The sequence below is a fragment of the Schistocerca gregaria genome, chromosome X (assembly GCF_023897955.1).
Source record: "Schistocerca gregaria isolate iqSchGreg1 chromosome X, iqSchGreg1.2, whole genome shotgun sequence".
Classification (NCBI taxonomy): Eukaryota; Metazoa; Arthropoda; class Insecta; order Orthoptera; family Acrididae; genus Schistocerca; species Schistocerca gregaria.
Window position 1 is genome coordinate 720,525,210 of NC_064931.1, and position 22,309 is coordinate 720,547,518.

General features: G+C 41.3%; 1 long non-coding RNA gene across 1 annotated transcript in view; it reads left to right on the forward strand.

The window, feature by feature from the left end:
• The window catches only part of LOC126299220 (uncharacterized), a 126,463-nt gene that overhangs the window by 78,162 nt on the left and 25,992 nt on the right, over positions 1 to 22,309 (forward strand). The window contains exon 2 of the long non-coding RNA XR_007552746.1: positions 9,009 to 9,145. This is a non-coding gene — a long non-coding RNA (uncharacterized LOC126299220). The remainder of the gene's footprint in view (positions 1 to 9,008; positions 9,146 to 22,309) is intronic.

Genomic DNA, 22,309 nt, shown 5'->3' on the forward strand with positions numbered 1-22,309 from the left:
TATTTTAATCGTTGCCTACTGAGTTAATGTTACCGATTCTTGGCCATAGGAGCTCATGTTCTGCGGATGCCAAATGGTTCTTGATTAGTTATTCAAAAGTGAAAAAAATCGTATGTTATTGTAGATACTGCTCCACCTTTGCGGCGATAACCTTTACCAATAATTCTACCAGGTTTTCGCGATTAACTGACAGTCTTCAGACATTTAAAATGGGAAATTACAGCCACAAGGCAAAGGATAAGCCACTGTCTTACAGTATTACTAAAGCGGTGGCATATTTTCACCGTGGGCTACAGGAATGCAATTACACATACAATAATTAAACAGACAGCTGTGACCACAGTCCAGCAGCCGCTGCGTTTCTATGACCCATGGTGAAAATACCACACGAACCCAGTAAAATTGAAAGCTAGTGGCTTATCCTTTGTCATTTACTTGTAATTATCCACTTTAAAAAGCCCGAAGATAGAGAATTAATCCTTCGAAACTGGTAGCATTAGTAATAAAGAACACTGTTGTAGCAGTGGTGTTTTATTTACTACAATTAATAACTACCATGGAAAGTAAGAACGTGGATAAACATGGTATATTATGTGTGTCATCGACAAACACCAGCTCCTGAGCACATGTACAAAACGGAGTTGGAGAAATTTGCCTGTCCGTACTCATGAGTATTTAAAGATGCAAGACTCATGTTTTGAGCAGAATCCAAGCAATGGTTAAACCGAAATCCTCGACTACAAAATGTGTCTCACAGTAAGAAGGTATAAATGACTGTACCATTAGAAAAAATTGGATTGTTGCAGCTATTGATCTAGCAGAACCTTCCTTACGAAAGTCTTTCCATATTTTTTGTTCTCCTACCGTTGCCATTGGAGATGAAGCTACAAAATTCCATCTTGCGGAAATATTTTTATAGCTCGCCGAATTTCTTAATTCAAACGACTTCTTTTTATGACCTCTTCAGTTACTGTTGCTAATATCCTCAGTGTTCAGCCCGACATCAGTTTACTCAGTGAGGTGGCACAAAACTTGTGCTCCGTCTCTAGTGGCCTATTCCTCAACGGGACGGTAAATTCATGTTTTCCTTTCTTCTGATAAAAAGTTCATTTTCTGTATTCGTAACCGTTTTCTGTAGTTTTCCTGCACTCGCCCAACCCAATACATCCTGTCTGAAAAACACGTCTTACCAAAAGTTTAAAAATGAAAACGCAGAAAAATATACAAAATTTTTCTTCTTACGTTACGGTAAATAATGAAGTTGCTGATCCCAATGGAAGGGGAGGGGGGAGGGAGTGTGTGTGAGAGAGAGAGAAAGAGAGAGAGAGAGAGAGAGAGAAATTTTCTATCCTCTTGTGTAAATGAGTCTGATTCCACCGAAAAATATGTGATGAAAATGAAATTTTAAAAAAATCAGTTTGCCTGCTGATTACACATTACTCACTAAATTATTACTCTAAAAATAATGGAAGTTTTGCCATATGGCGAGTCAAATAGGATTTGCGACATACCATTAAATTTACGGTACGATTAACGTCGTTAGGTGGCGTATCACTCATGCGGTAGATGCTGATACTGAGCCGTGACTTCGTTAGTACTTAATTACTTTCATATTCATCTGAGTTGATAATACATGACGCTGAGATATTAGCGTCATGGATATGTAGGACAGTAGATGCATTTCTGATTCTTTTAGGTTTCACAGTCAGAAGCGTCCCGCCTATAGAAAAGAAAGCAGGTATTCTATGTTCACAACCCAAACATTTCTGGCGCTATTAATCCATCATCATTCGGAACATTTACTTCTTAAAGTGAATTTTATGTTTTGTGCATATCTTTTTAGTCTTCTGTCGTAAATTTATATAAATCATCGTGCCGCTCGATAGTGCAATTCTCACTAGTTTCGGTGTTGATGTATTAGGTGCCACCCTAATTCGTACTAACTGTATGTTATTCTTTTCCGGTTAGTTATTTGGTAATGGAATTTTCTTGTCTTTCTCCTGTGTTGTTTGTTTTGGTTAAAATATGTAATAGATCGTTGACTACAAGCACTTTAACTTTACGGCTGTGTCGTGATTAATTCGCTTTATGGTTTGAGAACAACAAACATTCTCTTAAGAATACAGTGTAATAAAAGAATAAGAGAGTCACAGTGATTGTTACACAACAAATCTGAAACTTTTGAAAAATGTTTTCGCTGTAAAAATCAAATTCTTGATTTTTTATGTTTTCAAGAACTGATTTGTTAAGCTTAGACATTCTTAAGCAGTTCACATATAACGTGCAAGTTACCATTCCGTGATATCAGCAGTGGCCGGCAATTAAATGAACTCACAGAACAGAGATGATTTAAACTTTACGACAAATGTCAGTGAGAATAATTACTCTTTCATCAAATACTAATTTTCTTCACTGCGTCCGCATTTCGTGATTGTCTGGTAATTTTAAATAAAAATCGGAAGTAACTACTGATTAAAAACAGTAGGGTGCTGCATTGTGCTTAGACATAATTTCTGGAGAACAATAAGTTTGTGAAAATATTTCTGCAAATATCTTATTAAATTAATTTGTGTATTTCTTGTAAGTTGAGAAGCTACGCTAGTAGTGAAACTGTCCAAGTGCGCTCAGTCACTTTGGAAACCCACAGGAAAATATATACAGTGAAACAGGAAGGCCTAAAGAAAGATTCAGGAAAGTAACTAAACAGTAGTAATAGCGAGAAACCTTTCAAATCGAGTAAACATGTGCTCCATGTGACACACTAGTTTTAGCCTTCGTACATGAGATGGCTTTCACAATCATCTTAACACTTTGTTCGTCAGTGATTTGTCTTCCTTCCTGTTATTAAATAAATGCTTTTGAAGTTGTGGAATCATAGAAAAGTTAGTTTTCATATTTTAGATTGTGTTTTTGAGCCACTACGCCGTTATCTGCAGGAGTCGAGGATGCTGATAATGTTTACCAGTTTTCATCTGGTAATGTTTACTTTTTTCATATAAATGCCATGGCATTCTTTCTATCTTAACCGCGACGAGGAAAGTATAAACGTGTAAATCATTTTCTTAAAACCCTGTGACATAAGCTGAATAGTTCTTGTTGTTAACACTAAATTTGATTTAATTATCAGTAATGAAACCTTTTGAATACTGAATGTCGGTGGAAATACGTTGCGGGAGAGAAGTAAAATACCCCTGCGTGTGTAACGTTTCATATAACTTGTAATTTTATTTGTGTGTTTCATCAGTACATGACATATAAAGGAAACTATTTTCGCTGAGGCTTAATAGCCGCAACGTCCTGATTTTGTGACAGATATGTGGGGGCAAACGTAAGTTTACACACTATAGAAGGCTAACACTACTGTCATTAGGACGCAAAAAATATAAAAATATAGACAGACTATATTCAGTGAAAATACGGCACGCTGCAAATATTTGTCTCGAATTTCCGAAACTTACTAAGACGCGTCTATTCTTTACAATTGCCATTAACTTGAATTAATGTAAGTAGAAGCCTGTGAGTCTGCGGTTAGAGAGTTCTCCCGTTCGCCGTACCTACTTTGTGAATATGTTATTATTTTCACCATAGTAATCAGGTTTAGTCTTCTCTGAATTAGCAATTTATGAAGGTAATAATTCATAATATTTGCATTTTCCGATAGAAATGCCTTGGCACATTCTGTTTATTCTACTCCAATAATGAAAAGCAATCGTTCATGAACTCCTTTGACATGATATTCGAGTACTGTAAGTGATAAAAGTGGCAGAGGAACAAACGTGCTTGAAATCATTGAAGAGGAGCTACACCAGGAAGTAAATTAGTCTGAACGAAGAATGCCAAAACTGTGTGAAATATGAATGGAAAATTACAAACAATGGCAAAATATTTCCTCCACACGCGTTCTTTTAAATTCGACGCACAGAGTAGCGTTCCTCTTAGTAAAAGCTGCAGTTTCTGCCGTCAAGTTTGTAAGTGACATAAATTTTGTCGGAGATGTGTATATTTAAAAGCATGAACTGAGTGTACATGCATTCTTAAGAATTTTTTAAACCATATGTAATGTAATGTGTTAATAAATATGTCAGATGAAATTTATTTTATGTGTTGTGCACTAAATACCGTTTTCCATTTACATGGATTGTGAAGGGGCCTTATAGAAGTAAATAATTTTATTCCAGGCGCAATTGAATTTGTGTAGGGACGAGAATGTACGCGCGCACACCGGCCAGAAAATTCTGACGTTGATGTACGAGCGTCAGCAGACTCATCACAAAAACTGTAATTACATTTTGTTGATTATAAACTGAATCATTAATACCTGGCATATCTTAAGATGAAATTGCTTTCTCGACATGGAGCGTCTATCTAATAACTCGATTATCACAAACCTCGAACAGTGTCTCTTATTAAGAAGCGGAGATGCATTTCATTTTTGGAGATATGGCGAAATACATTTAATCATCAGGGAAGGGAAGGTTCGGACAGCGACGAATAATCAGAGGCAAAAAATTCCAGGGACGTTGATATGTCAACGTGGATTAACCTAGCCATCAGTCTGGGAAATAAACAGACCCGCTTTCTGGAGTTCATTTTAGCAGAGTAGTTTCCCCTAAAGCTTTAACACGGGAGAAAAGAGTACATACCATTTTTATTAATTTAAAATTTATCATTAAATTATAAATTGTTTTCATGGATAATTAAGACTATTCTAGTGTCATCGTGGTGAAAGGGATGTTTTGAAAAATAAGGTAATTTTTTTTCGAAGCAACATTGTCGTTACGAAATGTCAATAGTTTTGCCCTACGACTGTAAGGGATATAACGTCGAATATATTTCACGACCGATTTCATGACGTATGTCAGTCTCAAACTGTTTAAAAAGATGTAATCTGAAAGTTTTGGAGCGTTAATAATCTGAAAGGTTTTTGACTGCATACTCGATCATTACACTGAGAACATAATTTGTTCTCACTCATAACGTAGTGTTAACACAGAACCGTTTGACAATGGCATACAATGTCACCTCCCTATGGTCGTCTGACGACAATGTCGAAATTTCGGAAAATACAATGCGACTGCAGAATCAACCACAGTGAAGCTATTGAACACCAACATGTCCTGAACTAATGGATTCAAGAAACTGTTCCGAATACATTGGAAGCTAAAATTGTTTCATGAGCTGACTGACAGCGTCCAAGTTTTTTATTTCAAGATTAAGTCAAAACGCAAAACAAAGAAAACTCACAAAAGTAGTCCACCTGCTCTTTGAAAAATAAGGTAATTTTTTTTCTAAGCAACATTGTCGTTACGAAATGTCAATAGTTTTGCCCTACAACTGTAAGGGATATAACGTCGAATATATTTCACGACCGATTTCATGACGTCAAATTCAGCATTTTGTTAATCTAGAAATACATTTCAGGAAAACCGTCAAGTGTGTGAATTGCAAACTAGAAGACCTTTTTTTTTCGTTTCACGGTAATTGTAAGCTGCAGACTGTCAAGTATTAAATAATTATTTCCAGTCGCGGTGATGATTGAACTGGCTAACGAGAATACTACATATGTTTCATCACTTTTGTGTCCTACTTCCTTGAATCCCGCTATCACGAGGACTCAAACACAGTACTTAGTACAAGTCACTAACTAGTTTTAATTATGAAGTCCAGATTAACACCACCAAAAGGGAAAACCTGTTACACAAATCTATGGCCAGAATTTGACTGAGGATGAATTTCATAGGCGAAATTGATGTTAATCGTCATATCATGACCTTATTTAATTAGTAACTTCTAAAATTATTCCCTACAAGATGACATGGATTTGTCACGTGTTAAGCATATTACATGTGTGCAATAAGGGAGTTCAGTAGAAAGCAATGCTCTTTATTTAATACTTGTTCAAAAAAGGAAAATGCCACACAACAGAATAGAAATTATAACGATAAAATCTCGTTTATCTTAGACCGATATGATATCGGTGGGTGATTCTAATGAGTCATTTTGTCACCTTAGTCATATCATCTGATTTGCTCAAGAATCATCATCCCACAATGACCTTGTTACCACATAAAACTATGGTTTACTTCATACCGCGGGAAACACACTCGTTATTAAGTTTCGGATTCACATTCTTTCGTCAACGTGGGTACAGTGAACGGAGTTTCTGGTTAAATTTTGATAAATTGACAATTAACCGTGTCATTCATGAATTAGAAATCCCCTCACTTGCTTGAAGTGATTCCGGGAATCCATTTAGAGCAAAAATGGTGGGGCCTTGGTCGAATGTATTTTCTCCATCGTCCCAGCTCAATTTCTGTAACTATCGAAAAGTCCAAAAATACGCTTTCCCTGAAATAAGACTTTTACTCAAATCCTGTCATGTTTGGTAAACTCTCTTAAACAAGATTCAAATTCAAATTTGAATTTAATTGAATGGCCGAGCCGTTCTAGGCGCTTCATTCCTGAACCACGCGGCTGCTACGGTCGCAGGTTGGAATCCTGCCTCGGGCATGGATGTGTGTGCTTCCTTAGGTTAGTTAGGTTTACGTAATTCTAAGTCTAGGGGACTGATGACCTCAGATGTTAAGCCCCATAGTGCTTAGAGCCATTTGAACCATTTAATTTCATGGTACTCGACAGCGATACACAAACGGAATTTATTGATCCATTTTTTGCTCTTGTGGCTATGTAGATCAACACATAAGTACAAACGAGAGATCCTGCTGAAATGCACTTTTGAAAACTCATCTATACTACCGTCTCACTTAAAGAGAGCGACGATGAAGAACCACGTTCATTAACAAGCAACAACACGAGCTGTTTAACACAGAAATCGTCGGTGTATGCGAGACTAATGCGCGTCTTGGTATTCTAACATAGGTACAGTGAGTTAACCAACTGGGAATTTGCTACACCTATCACATCGTTCACGAGTAGAGCACTCGTAAGAAGTAATGAACAGCGCACGGAAAACACAACTTTTTTTTCTGCTCTTGCTTCCACAATGGAAACGGAAGGAAGATTAGGTTTTAGTGTCTCGACGATGAAGAAGTCGTTTAGACATAACACATCATCGGACTGGGAAGGGATGCTGAGGGAAACCGGCCGTGTCCTTTTGAAATAAATTATTCCATTATTTGTAGGCAGTACGGAAAATATACATCTGTGTAACTGGGCGGGGATCTGAACCGTGTCCTTCCTAACACGAGGCCACTGGACAATGGCAGACTACAGACAAAAAGAGAAGCAAGTTTACGCTTTAAAGTCCTATCTAAATCGAGACACAGTAGTAGCTCAGTCGGACATAGAAGGCGGGCCAAATCTATATGAGTGCTCTTGGAGAACTATCCCAGCATTCACCTGAAATGATTTACGGAAAGCAGGAAAACTACAAATTTGTATGGGAGCTCGACGCGTTTTGAAAGCGAGCCCAGTGTTGCAACAACTGCACTGGCAGTAAAGAAGCTCCAGAACTATCTTAAGGTTATCTAACTTGAACTTTCTTTATTTTTGAATTGCTTCCCTTTTGCAACACTTTGTGCTGCATCCAGATGTAATAACAACTACTTTACAGTTTACACGTGATTATCTGACTGCCAGAAAAACTGTGACGGGATACTAACCTAATGTTAAGCAGAGCGCTGTCTACTGTTGTGAGATGCAAGGGTCAGAATCAACTGAATGAGATCTCTAGAGTTATTATATAAAAAATGTGCCTTATTTCTTACGGCTTCTTGTTATTTTTGAGTTGAAGACTTTAGCTTCCATAACTGTTATCTTGTTGTTACACTGGATGAGGTGCTGGATAAGCCACTGCTTAAAATTCGCCTAAGCTGTTCGTTCTGTGTTGCATAAGGAGAAGTTTTATGCAAAAGCTCATTGATTCGAACGCGTGTTAAGTATCCGGAAAGATGAAAATGAACTTCAAACTGCCTGGCATAGGAAAAGGAAGTGTTGGGAAATTATGGTTGACGTTTAGTCGACGTCGAGGTCATTAGAGGTGGAGCACATGCCCGGAATGAGGAAGAATTGAGAATGAAATCGGGCTGGCCTCTTCAATCGAACCATCTAGGCGTTTATGTTAGTGGTCCGGGGAAAGCACGGAAACCTGAAATATGGATGGCTGGACGGGGATTTAACCACTGACCTCCAAAATTAGAGCCCAATGATTAAAGGCCGAAGGAAACGTCGAGATCAGCGCCTCGTCGACATCGAAGTAATTTGAGAAAGGGCGCTAGTTCGGACTAGACAAGGTAGTGGTAAGTTCTGTGGGACCAAATTGCAGAGGTCATCGGTCCTTAGGCTTACACATTACTTAATCTAACTTAACCTAACTTACGCTAAGGATAGCACACACACCCATGCCCGAGGGTGAACTCGAAGCTCCGACGAGGTGAGCCGCGCGGACCGTGGCAAGGCGCCCGAGACCGCACGGCTATCCCGGGCGGCACTAGACAAGGAACAAGGAAGGAATGGGCACAGTTTTGTAGAAGAAATCATCCCAGCATTCACCTTAAAAAGGAAAAAAAACACAGGAAACATAGATCAGAACTACTAGTTGAGGATCTGGACGAAGCAGACCGGAACACAATTGCGTAGTGCAAACCACTGTGCCAATTCGAGTACGTATTGCGCATTTTAGATCTCGCTACGCAGTGACGACGGTGGAGACGCAACTTTTGAGATTGGCGGGAAAGCCGAGGACCGGCGTGTGTGAGGTGCGCCGGCATCACGTGAGAGGAAGGAGAGCGGAATCAGCGGAGAGGACAAAAGGCGAGGTGTGCAGATCGGGCGCCTGGCGGCGGCGGCGCTGCCTCTGTTATTACGCCCCAAGGCCGGCGGTGCCTACCCCTGCTAATTACCGGCCACAGCCAACATAATAGTCATCGTACGGCCTTATTTTTATGTTCTTCGACTGTAGTTCTGTGTTTGGGATGTGGGGTTGGAGGAAGGGGCCCGGCGCTTTTTTACGGGCGGCGTTCACATGGCGAGTAATTCTTTTGTTGCAGCCCGCGGCCTGCCGGCGCCGGCCCGCCGTCTCGCCTGCTCGTCTCTCGTCTCGTCTCCTCTCGTCCGTCTCGTCTGGACGCCGTAACGAGCGTCACGACGCCTCTTCCACCGAGCCGCGGTTCGGCGACGGGATTCGGTGAGCTCTGCGCCGCGTCACCTCATCCGCTGCCGCGCATCGAAATATAAACTGCCCGTACCTTTTATTTCGTTTCTTTTTGGTCGACAATAGGGCAGAATGATGTGAACAACCGTTTAATAAGTCGTATTGCCAACTTTGGCGTATATTGTTTTGGTCTTCAGTCCGGAGACTGGGCTTTCTATGCTGCCTAGCCTCTCCGTCTTTGCAGATTTACTGTATCCTACATCACGAACCTGCTTACTGCAATCAAGCTTCGGTCTCGCTCTATAAAGTTTAAATCCCACACTTGCCTCCCAAAACCAAACTTGATATTCCTTCATGACTCAGTTTGTCACCTAACCATTTAGTCAATTTGTGCAACTACTTCTCTCATCCACAATTCATTTCAGTACCTCTTCATCAGTTATCCTATTTACCCATTTAATTTTCAGCATTCTCCTGTATTACCGTATTTCAAAAGCTTGTATTCTCTCATTGTCTGAACTACTTATCGTCCGCATTTCACTTCTGTACTAGGCTGCACTTACACTGAAGAGCCAAAGAAATTGGTACACCAGCCTTATATCGTGAGCACGCAGAAGTGCCACAACACGACGTGGCATGGACTCGACTAATGTCTCAAGTAGTGCTGGAGTGAACTGACACCATGAATCCTGCAGGACTGTCCATAAATTCATAAGAGTACGAAGGGGTGCAGATCTCTTCTGAACAGCACGTTGTAAGGCATCCCAGATATGTTCAATAATTGTAATGTCTGGCGAGTTTGGTGGCCAGCGGAAGAAAGTCCCTGAAGACACTCTGTAGCAATTCTGGACGTGCCGGGTATCGCATTGTCCTGCTGGAATTACCCAAGTCCGTCGGAATGCACAATGGACATGAATGGATGCAGGTGATCTGACAGGATGCCGAGCGGTTTAAGGCCTTGCAGTCATGGTCTGTGCGGTTGGTCCCGGCGGAGATTCGAGTCTTCCCTCGAGCAGGCGCTGATGACCTCGATGTTGAGCGCCCATAAGCCCCAACACACCACCACACCACATCCCTCGAGCATGGGTGGGTGTGTTTGTCCTTAGGATAATTTAGGTTAAGTAGTGTTCTAGCTTAGGGACTGATGACCTTAGCAATTAAGTCCCATATGATTTCACACACATTTGAACATTTTTCACAGGCTGCTTACGTACGTGTCATCTGTCAGAGTCGTATCTAGACGTATCAGAGGTCCCATATCAATCCAACTGCACACGACCCACGTCATTACAGAGCCTCCACCAGCATGAACACTCCCCTGCTGACATGTAGAGTCCATAGATTCATGAAGTTGTCTCCATACCCGTACCCGTCAATCCGCTCGATACAATTCGAAACGAGACTCGTCCGACCAGGCAACATGTTTCCAGTCATCAAACGTCCAATGCCGGTGTTGACGGACCCAGGCGAGGCCTAAAGCTTTGTGTCGTGCAGTCATCAATGGCACATGAGTGGGTCTTCGGCTCCGAAAGCCCATATCGATGGTGTTTCATTGAATGGTTCGCATGCTGACACTTGTTGATTGCCCAGCGTTGAAATCTGCAGCAGTTTGTGGAAGGGTTGCACTTCTGTCACGTTGAACGATTCTCTGCAGTCGTTGTTCGTCCCGTTCTTGCAGGATCTATTTCCGGCGCAGCGATGTCGGACATTTCATGTTTTACCGGATTCCTGATATTCACGGAAAATTTGTGAAACGATCGTACGGGAAAATCCCCAGTTCGATGCTAGCTCGGAGATTCTGTGTCCCATCGCTCGTGTGTCTTATATAGGCGTTTCCGACTGCAGCCCCATATTCTGCTTGTTTACACATCTCTGTGTTTGAATACGTATGTCTATACCAGTTTCTTTGCCACTTAAATGTATATTTGGTGTAAACAAATCTCTCTTTTACAGCAGTGCTTTTCTTGCCGTTGCCAGTATGCATTGGCCATCATCAGTTATTTCACTGTGATAAACATTCATCGACTACTTTTTATGTCTCATTTCCCAACCTAATTCTCTCAGCATCAGCTACATTCCATTACCCTTATTTTACTTCTGTTGACATTCATCTTATAACCTCTTTTCAAAACTATTTCCATTCTGTTGACAGCTCTTTCAAGTCTTTTTCCATCTCTGAGAGAATTACGGTGTCTTCCGCAAACGTTAAAGCTTTAAATTCTTCTCCCTGGACTTAAAAATGTCTTTCCAACTTTCTCCCTGGTTTCATTCACAGATTGTTCAATGTACAGATTGAGTAACATTGTGAATAGCTACAATCGTATCCACTCTCTTTTCAGCTATTGCTACCCTTTCATGACCCTCCACTCTTTTAGCTGGAGATTGGTTTCTGTATAAGTTGTGGATAACACTGCTACCTTCAAAAATTCAGCGAGAATATTCCAGTCAATATTGTTAAAACTTTTCTCCTACAAATGCTATAGATGTAATTTTACCTTTCCTCAACTTCTTCACTTAGATAAATCTTAGGATTAACATTGCCTCGTTCTCTGGTACCAAAACTGAGCTACCCCGGCGTCGGCTTCTGCCAGTCTTGCTATTCCGCTGTAAATAATTCGCGCCAATATTTTGCAGCCATGACTCATTAAACTGAAGGTTCGTTAATAATCACACCTTTCAACATGTGCCTTTTTTGGTTTTGGAATTATCGTATTTTTCGTGAAATCTAAGGGCATTTCACCTGTCTCTTGCACCTTGTATACCAGGTGAAATAGTTTTCCCATAGCCGTCTCTCCCAAGGATTGTCATAGTTATCAGGAAATATAGTCTACTTCGGTGGACTTGTTTCGATTTCATATAAACTGCGTGAATATCCTTGAGAGATGATGATGAGGTTTCTCTAGTACATATCACAATGACTGCGTACTGTTCAACTCTCGCGACTGTGGAGGTCATGAATACATATTATTTCGTTCTTCTACGCCTCTAACAAAGCTAGAATATTTATATCCGTGTGAACAGATGCAGTGTCGTCTTGGAAGACGGAGTCCTCAGATGTAGGCGTATGATGCTTTTGTATGTCTCGTTGGCCACTGTTTGCTTTTGCGGCCGGGGTGGCCGTGGGGTTCTAGGCGCTTCAGTCTGGAGCCGAGCGACCGCTACGGTCACAGGTTCGAATCCTGCCTCGGGCATGGATGTGTGTGATGTCCTTAGGTTAGTTCGGTATAATTAGTTCTACGTTCTAGGCGAGTTATGACGTCAGAAGTTAAGTCGCATAGTGCTCAGAGCCATTTGAACCATTTTTTTTGTTTGCTTTTGAATATGGCTATAGGTACTTACGAAAACCATGGTGCAGAGTGCCGAAACCATTACACCACCTGCGTCCAGCTTCAATTTCGGATGCACCCTTCCTGCGGCATTGTCTGTACATAAATACGTCCTGCAACAGATTACACATCAAAAGTAGAGCTGGTCGGATCACATTAAATCTTTCGATTCGTTCTATGTTCAGCTTCTGTGCTCGGCTGATGTCTTGTCATTGTAGCCTTTCTTTTTACTATTGCAGTTCGACAGCAAATATTTCGTTTATGCAGTTGATAGAAAACTGTTATCGTTGATACTGCGTTCTCTGTATGCTTATTAAGAGCAGTTATCACTTTAGTGACAGTGGTCTTCGAATTATCATTTATTAGTATTCTTCGCGCGGCTACCCACGTCGGAGGTTCGAGTCCACCCTCGGGCATGGGTGCCTGCGTTGTCCTTAGTGTCAGTAAGTTTAAGTTAGATTAAGTAGTGTGTAAGCCTAGGGACCGACGACCTCAGAAGTCTGGTTCCTTAGGAACTTACCACAAATTTCAATTTTTTATTATTATTCTTGTCAAAAGCAGTACAACATAGAAATAGTGGCTGTTCATTGAGAATGGTCTTACAGAATAAATATATGAATCTGGTTGTTTAACAGTAGTTTTGAAACGTATAACAGGTAGGTAATGTGAAATGATCTTGGCCCAGACTCTGGAAACTTTCATTACACCTTTTTTTTAAGAGTTGAGTTATTCCTTCTCCTTACACTACACAGGTCATTGTGGACGCCGAAACAGGTGTTTCATTGTCTGATCCTCTCTGCAGATACATTAGAATTATTCTTTCGAGTACTTCCAATTAAAGGTATTGTTCTTGGGTTTCTCCGCGTCTACTCTTCCACAGGTTTCAACTAGTTCTGGAAATGCTCACTTCTCGCTGCCCAATGTTGAACAAACACGAAAGGGACGTACAGGAAGACTCCTGTTCAGTGAACTGTGGTTTCCTACAGCAATCGGGAGTGCCCTGGAAAAACTACGAAAGCACTTTGACACACCAGACGATCGTTTCAAATCCAAAATCGGCTACACAAGAGTACCTTTATTTATATATCTTTTAGGACTGGCCCTAATCAGAGGTAACAATCCTCTTTAATGCCCTCCTGTGTACGTTAGGAAGTTTAGTCTTCCTGCCTTTACTGTACTTGGCAGACGAACTTTTCCCGTGAACTCCATTAACTGTTAGGGGGTTAGGTGCATTGGATGTATATACCTCAGGTAGACTAGCAACAGTTGTCATTTAGGTACCATAATTAAAAATTATTAATTATAATGTTAATAAAAGATAGCTGACAAATTTTCAAAACTTTTATTTAGGTACCAAACAATCGTACAGTGCTAATTTTATCGTCTTTCGGTGTCTGTACAATGAGAAACAACGAAATATCAGTATAACAAAGCAACGATCACAGACGTACTAGCGAGTCAAAGGACTTTCACCAGAGATTTCGAGAATGAATCTTTCACTTTGCAGCGGAGCGTGTGCTGCTTTGAAACGTGCTGAAACATTAAAACTGTTTACCAAGCCCGGACTCGAATCTGAAACTTTGACCTTGGCGGAAATCACTCTTACCGACTGAGCGTCCCGCTCTGTGGCACAGTTTTAATACGTTTGGAAATTGCTTTCATAGAGACGGTTACAATACAAGGAGAAAAGGAAGTACAACGCCATTCCGTCACCAGGGTGTTCATACTTTTTGTCCAGCCTCTGCATATGTTCTCCTTATGCCAGAAGAGGCATTACGATTAAGAAAAGACAGTGTGCCCGGATATACCATAATTCGTGGGATTTACGCCACTAGTGTAGGAATCTAATCATTACAGGTTTCTGCAGAAACAAACTGGGATAGTTTTTATTAGTAGCAAACACGGGACCGACGCAGAGCGTAAAGCAAAGTGCTAGGTGCAGCAGTGATTAAGGCTCAGCACTCACGTTTTGGGAGACGGCGTTTCAAATGTCCGTCTGACTATTCAGGTAAAGGATTTCACTGTTTTTCATAGACCACAAATGCGAATGATTGGATAGTTCCTTTGATTCAGACACCGATTTTCTTTCCCATTCTTGTTCTGTCCGAGCATGCTATTCGTTTGCAGTGACTTATCGTAGGCGAAACCTTATAATCTGACATTCTTTCCGTTCCTAGAATATAATATGTCGATTTGTTGAAACTATTATAAAAAGTCCTACTTGCAACATGAAAAAATGAAGTTAATTTAATTTTGAGGTATGAAATAGATATATCATTTCTTACACAGTGGTGGATCTGTTTTGGTGGAGTTTAAAGAGGAACGTATGTACTCACTTACGTGTACATATGTGTTATTGACAATGCTGTCGGACCGATTGCCACAGAACAAGACAATATAATTTTGAGGTATGAAAAAAATATCTCATTTCTTACACAGTGGTGAATCTGTTTTGGTGGTGTTCAAAGAGGAACTAATGTACTCACTTATGCGTATATATATGTTATTGACAATGCTGTCGAACCGATGGCCACAATACAAGACCAGGACTGTTGCGTAATTAGCGACTGCTACCATCCTAACAAGCAGACAGACTGGAGTCACGTTTTCTAGGTTATTCTGATGAATTGGAAGAAAGCTATGATCGCTGCCGTAAGAGCCTTAGAGTTGGTCGGGCTGGATTACCATGACCAATCCGTCTTCGACTAAATCTAGTCTAAGATACTCCTAAGCTGGACTTTTTTTCCCCTTATTGGCTCCTTGAGCCTTCCGACCGCTGCTTCCCTGAGCGTAAGTGTTGCAGTAGCATGCCAGACGAGTTGGCGAAATGATTAAAAGCACCGAATTTGTGTCAGGAGTAAGACTGAAACACCTATAAGGCCACCCTGGTAAAGGTTTTCCTCGGTTTCCCTAAATTGTTTCAAGTGCAGGCCAGGACTCTCCCTTCAACAACGCCACTGCTGGTTCCTTTCCACTGCCAGTTCGAGCTATCTATACGTCTCGAATATCCTAATCGATGTTTAATTATAATCATCCTTCTTTCGAATGGGATAAATTTAGCACATGAATCCCTGAGGTCGAGGAGAGATCAGAAAACTGTATCCACTGCTTCCTTTTGAAGCAGTTCCTAGGTTCTCCTCGAGAGGGTTTGATCAGTCAGAAACTCTGGCTGTCACGGGGACATTTAATGTAGCCATAAAAAAATGGTTCAAATGGCTCTGAGCACTATGGGACTTAACATCTGAGGTCATCAGTCCCCTAGAACTTAGAACTACTTAAACCTAACTAACACAACGACATCACACACATCCGTGCCCGAGGCAGGATTCGAACCTGCGGCCGTAGCAGTCGCGCGGTTCCGGACTGAAGCGCCTAGAACCGCTCGGTCACAGCGGACGGCAATGTAGCTATATCTTAAGCAGAGAAAAGTCCACGGAAAAGAAATCTATTTTGCCATTTTGGTTAGTTAATTATTTCCTGATACCTCTATCTCCCTGTTCTTTCAGTTTCTCTGCAGTCTCACATTAACTGATAACAACGACAGTTTGAATGAAAATCATAATAATCGCTCACGGTTATACTAGTGCATACCTTTGATTTACGTCCACACCGTACTAGTTTTCCTGGAGTTGCAGCTTTTGGTGTTGAGCCACTCTGGAAGAGGTGGGTAATGTGTTCTATGTACAGTTACCAAGGATATAAGTATGCGGTATTCTATGTATGTTCACTGAGATGTACATGTGTACTGTGTTCAGTCTTTTCAGATTAAACGTGAAACCTCGTGTGTATAAAATGCATATCTACTGTAAAAATAAATGAAATAGAGCGTCCATAACGCTATACTTATATACATATATTTTATAATTTCTGGTGTACAATGGTATACATAGCTGAAGATAACCCAATGGCTTGAACACTTTGCCGACAGCACGGCGTGTAGTTAATCCACAGACCGTTTCCACTAGGCGAATTAATGAGACCGTTCTGCTACTCAGAGCAAACTGGCTATGGTTGGTAGACGATTGTCTTATTGATTAATACGACGGCAGTGCAGATGTTTCATTTTCATCCGAAAACTATCTCAAGTAAACATAAAAAAATACACGGACCTGTGAAATAGGACCCACACGTCATTTACCGTTTGTGCGTAAAGACATATTATATTACATTTGAGTCAGAAAGGAGAAAATAATTGATCCTTCTGAACATAAAGCATTTTGTCTCGGGGATAATTGCCGAATTGTTCAGAAAAGTTCTTCAAGTAATTCGACAAAGAATTTATTTCGTGAGTAAAATTAATGAACACAGAAGAGGTGTTGTGAATCGTATTTGTTTGGTCACGAAACTCTTGCTTCCACATATCTTCTTTGCTACAAATATAAAATTCAAAATTTCCTAATCGCGACTAAAGATAATTCATCTTCACGTTACATCTACATCATACTCCGCAAGCCACATAAGTATGTATGGCGCAGGGCACGTTTGTTACCACTAAATGATTCCACTGGCCCTATTCCACTCGCGAATAGCGCGTGCGAAGAATGACTGTCGGTAAACCTCTGTATTATATCTAATTTCTCGAATTTTGTCGCCGTGGTCGTTTCGTGGGATGTATGTGGGAGGAAGTAATATATGTTCGACTGTTCCTGGAAGCTGCTCTCTCGAAATCTGACAAGTAAACCTCTCCGTGATGCATAACGCCTCTCTTGTAACGCCTGCCAGTAGAGTTTGTTGAGCATCGCTGCAACGTTCTTGCGCCGACTAAATGAACCCGTGGCGAAATGTGCTGCTTTTCTTTTGATCTTATCTAACTCTTCTATCAGTTCTACCTGGTAAGGGTCCCAGAGTGATAAACACTGATTAAGAATTGATCAGATAAGGGCCTTGTAAGCCACTTCCTTCTTGGATGAGTTTCATTTCTTTCAAGATTCTTCCTATGAACCTCAATCTGTCATTCGCTGTTCCTACTGTTTGTTTCAGTGGAACCACTCATAAAAACTAGTTCGTGGGAAGACAGTGGCTTTCAAAAGCACAGAAAATCAATGACTCAAATATTTTTTGTTTCATGTGTCAGAGAACACGGGCTACGTAAATCCACAATAATTTCGCTGACATGACTTTCTTGTTCGGGAAGGACTCTTTACGTACACGAAGTTGACAATGTGTTCAAGGTAGCCATGTACAGCATACGATCCCCATTTATCTGGCAGCCGGCGAACAAGATTGTACCTAGTTAGCGGGTGCTTAAACCACCTATACCCTCTATCAAGTGCAATTGGCGTACGGGTCAAGATAAAACGAAACCAGTCGCAACACTTTATATTTTCAAGTATTTTGCAAATAGATCCCAGATATTTGTGCGATATTCCACTTATCCTAGAAGCAGGTGACTTCTCACTCGAAAATTAGGTCTGTGTCATGTACGTAACGACCTCGTTATCAAAATGACGCTGAAGTCTTGTAACAGTTAAGAAAACCTACAATGTTTTTATTTTGATATAGGGAATTATTGTGTGCCGAACGATAGGAAATATCAGCGAAGTAAGAACCCGTGGTAAGAAAAAGTATGGAGTTGGTGTGAGGCGCATCCCGAGTACGGACGAGCTGTGGCCGCGGAGTGACACGTACGCATTCTGTAAACTGGACAGGCCGCGGCCTAATAAGCACCGTCAGCTTTTATCAAAGATGCGGTAGAAGATAAGTGTGAGGCACAACGGTAATTACAGTTCACACGATACATCGGAAAGCTACAAGACGAAAACAACGGCCAGCGGAGAGACATAGCCGACGGGCGCGCGTGCACGCCGCGGCGCGCCGGAAACCCCGCTTCGTGAATCACGTCATTCCGGAGGCTGGCTCTGCCCGCGTGCCATTCGGAAACAGCCGCCCGTTGTCAGCCTGACCTCCACGCGATGCGACACCGCCGCCTAACGTATTGCATTTATGTGAGATCCCACACAGAAACGATCGCGTCGTATTAAACGTAAAAAATGACCTCTTAGGAATACCACTGCAACCTTTGTTTTCAACAGCCCATCATAGTTAGCTCATCTTCTTAAAGGGATCTCACAGCGACAGAAGTGGTCGCGGGTTCGGATGTTACCACCAATATAGATTTAGATTTTAAATTCCATGTCTTTCGTCTGTGGAGTGCCTTTCGGCGTTTTTTGATCCCGCTATCATAAAGAGTCGACCTTCTGCAGTGTGTTGTGTGGACTACAAAAGCACACAATTTCATCTTGGGAAACGGTAGGATGTATACAGTGTTAGTTAGGTAGGAAGATAGTTACTTAGGTAGATGGTTAGGTAAGTAACGTTTAATTAGATAGATACTTAGATAGGCATGTGATTAAGCAGGTTGATGGATAAGTAGCTTATTCGACAGGTAGATGATTGGTTAGGTAAGTGAGTGGTTAGATAGGTGAGTGGTTAGGTAAGTGAGTGGGTAGGTGAGTGAGTGATTAGGTGAGTGAGTGGGTAGGTGAGTGAGTGGTTAGGTTAGGGAGTGGTTACGTGAGTGAGTGTTGAGGTGAGCAAATGATTAGGTAGGTGGATGGATAAGTAATTGGATGGTTAAGTAGGTGGATGATTTGGTAGGTGGGATGGCCTAGCAGCTGGATGGTTAGGTGTTGGTTGTTTAGGTAGGTAGCCGTTTATGTAGATGATTATTTAGGTAAGTCGTTGTTAAGATATTTGGTGACTGGTTAGATAGGCTAGTGGTTAGGCAGGTTAGTGGTTAGATAGATGGGTGGTTAGATAGGTGAGTGGCTAGGTAGGTGAGTGGTTAGGTAGGTGGGTGGTTAGGTAGGTGGGTAGTTAGGTAGGTGGTTGGTTAGGTAGGTGGGTAGTTAGGTAGGTGGGTGGTTAGGTAACTGGTTGGTTGGGTATGTGCAAGGTTCGGTAGATGGACGCATAGCTATGTGGACGGTTACATAGATGGTTGGTTAGGTAGATGAGTGGTTAAGAAGTGAATGATCAGGTAGGCAGATAGTTAAGTAAGTGAATGGTCGGATAGGTGGATATTTAGCGAGGTAAATGCCGAAGTAAGTGAATGGTTAAGAACGTGTTTAATCGACAGATAATAGGTAGACGTACAGTTGCAGAGACGAATGTTGGAAGTCTCATATTCACTAAGGGCTCAGAACAGTTTACCCCTGACTTGTATGTGAAGTATGAGACATGTATCTCTGCTGTATGGACGATTGAAATGAGTGCATGGGTAATGTTTTGTTTATGTTTATGTTGCAGCAGATGAGTATGATATGAGCGTAAAGTGAGGGTGAAACCTTCTACCGAGACAGCCATCTTCTCTCGAGGAACACCGATGCCACGGCGCCCCGATTGAAAAGACGAAACACCGAAAAATGTGCATTATAATCTATCCTACATACTATAAGCGGGCAGAGGACTGAATCTGGAACCAATACATTTGCGGAAAATTTGCATATCAAGAAGGGAGGTAACGCTTTAATGATTAGTGACAGTGCACTAGTCAGGTTGCACGAGGTTCTGGTTGCCTGTCAGTCATGGCATGGCTGAAATAGACATCCTGTCTTTCGCTTAGAGCGATCTGGGGAAATAACAGTCATCCTAAATCAGGACAGCCACATATAGTTTTGAACCCCATCCCTTCCGAATACGAGCCTAGTGTACTGATCACTGCACCAATAAGCTTGGTTGATTCAGCTTGATGCGCTGCCACCAGTGACTCCTTATTGTTCCGACTCACTTCGGAATACTCTGTGAAGAGAATGATATAATTAGTCGAATTTACTGTAGAGACAGCACTGAGAAGCGAGAAAAACGGTCTATTTGTGGCATGACAGGTGTGGAGGGTACTGGTAACCCACGACATCTTGTAGATAAACAATATTGCCATAGGCGCCGACTTAGAAACATTTGATACAAGACGTGGAGACATACAGAGACTCATAGATGGGACTTTCTCTGCGTGTACGCTCCTTAGCATGATGTGAGCGTTGCCTTCTAAAAGTCTAGACTACGTAACCGGCAGCTTAATATCTTTTCCGTCGTTGCGTAGTCTACGGCACGCGGATAATGTAGCGCGTCGTCTTCTCTAATGAAAGCTGCTTATTTATAGAGAGGGCTAGATGATAATTGTATCAACGACTGCTGCCACACAGACGAAGGTACGACGGTGTCTTTAACCCTGCAGCACTAAAGGGGGAACAAGTTACCCAGAGTCTGCAGTAAATAACTCACCCACTGTCAACAATGATGTCTTCCGTGAAGATACTCAAGTGCACGTGTCGCTGACGTGTCCAGTTCGGCTGGAACCGAGTAGAGATACCAACTGCTATCTGTTTTACAACTTGTACTATCCTGGATGCTTTTTAAGACGCTGAATCACGCTTCATAACTGTAGAAAAGAGATGAACTTGTTTTCTGGTGGCGACAGGTAAAGTTTCTTTCTATGAATGAAGTGTTAATCTCGTCACTGTTGAATATTAGTTATATTGCTGTGGTAGCGTGATTAAGTTTTGAGTTAAAAAAATACTCGCAAATAACAAGATACAAAAATAAATAAGGCGTGAAGACAGAATGACGTGAGACATGGACATCTACAAGAAACTGTCTTTGTAAAATCTGGTACAGTTTATTTTCAAGAATTACAAGGAAAAGGTTTTTACGTTTGCAACAGAGCATAAAATACATTTACTGCTGACTCTTGCCATCTCTTGTAGCCTGATATTATTTGAAGAACATATGAAAAATTTATAATATTGACACACGAATATGCAGCCATTTTTCAGAGCTAATGACCTCGAACTTATGTATAGCTGTTATCAGTACTAGTATCATTGTCTTGGTCAGAACAGAATCTGTAACTCATGCATCCAATTTGAAGAAACAAATGACAAGGTTGCATCTGTAACGAAACATCTGAAACGTTTCAGATGACGCGCGATCGAGCCATGAATGTTAAATTTCGATTGGTAAATCTTAACTGCGGGAGTGATTTTGATAAGAACATCGCGAATTCTTTCTAAAGGTGTCATGGGTCACTTTTCTCGCGATAAGTAATAACAGCTGCGCACATTCTATAATACAAACAGAGTTCACGTGCTATTGTGAAAGAACAGTAGTGCTGCGGTATGGGTAGGTGACTATAATTGGGCATTTACCGCTAATGCTGCAGTGTTGTTAGACTGGAAGGTGCCCTTATCTCGTACTTGATTTTCAACAGCCTCGGCGCAAAGGCCCTCGCTGTCGTGCCCCAAAACAGCCGTATCACCATCAGAATCATCATCCATTCTCACCAGTGCCAGCCCTACTTCTCGATTAACTTTTTGAGGTGGTCAGTGTTCTCCGTTATAGTAGCGTGACTGATATACTACGTGCCTAGCTTGCTGAAAATTCTTGACCGTCTCACTCCAATGTCCGCGAACACTATCTGTGAAATTTACTGGCCTTCTTCACGCACGATGAACTTTGTAGGATGCGAAGATTGCAATGAAGTTCTATAAATATAATTTTGCTCGGAAGGGCTCGAATTTGGAAATGTCTAATCTTACTGCAGCGGAAAGTACCGAGTCGTCAATATTTATCAGCCTGGCCAAGTACTTAATAGATAGTAAGGTGATAAGAGTTTGATTGTCTCTGTTTATTTCTTATCATAATTTTATTTTCCACCGGTTATTGTTTAATTTCCTATTAGACTGATGCGACTCGAGGTGAAATGAAACACCAAGAACACACGAACTAGACTTGACCAAGAACGGTTGGTTGACAGTGCTCCACCGAGAGAGTTCATAAAACTGCAGTTTAGCAACGAGGAAGATGTGATGAGAAAATATTTTTTTGTCTCATGCGGTATTTTTCAGGGCATTTAAGATGTGATGTATAGCTC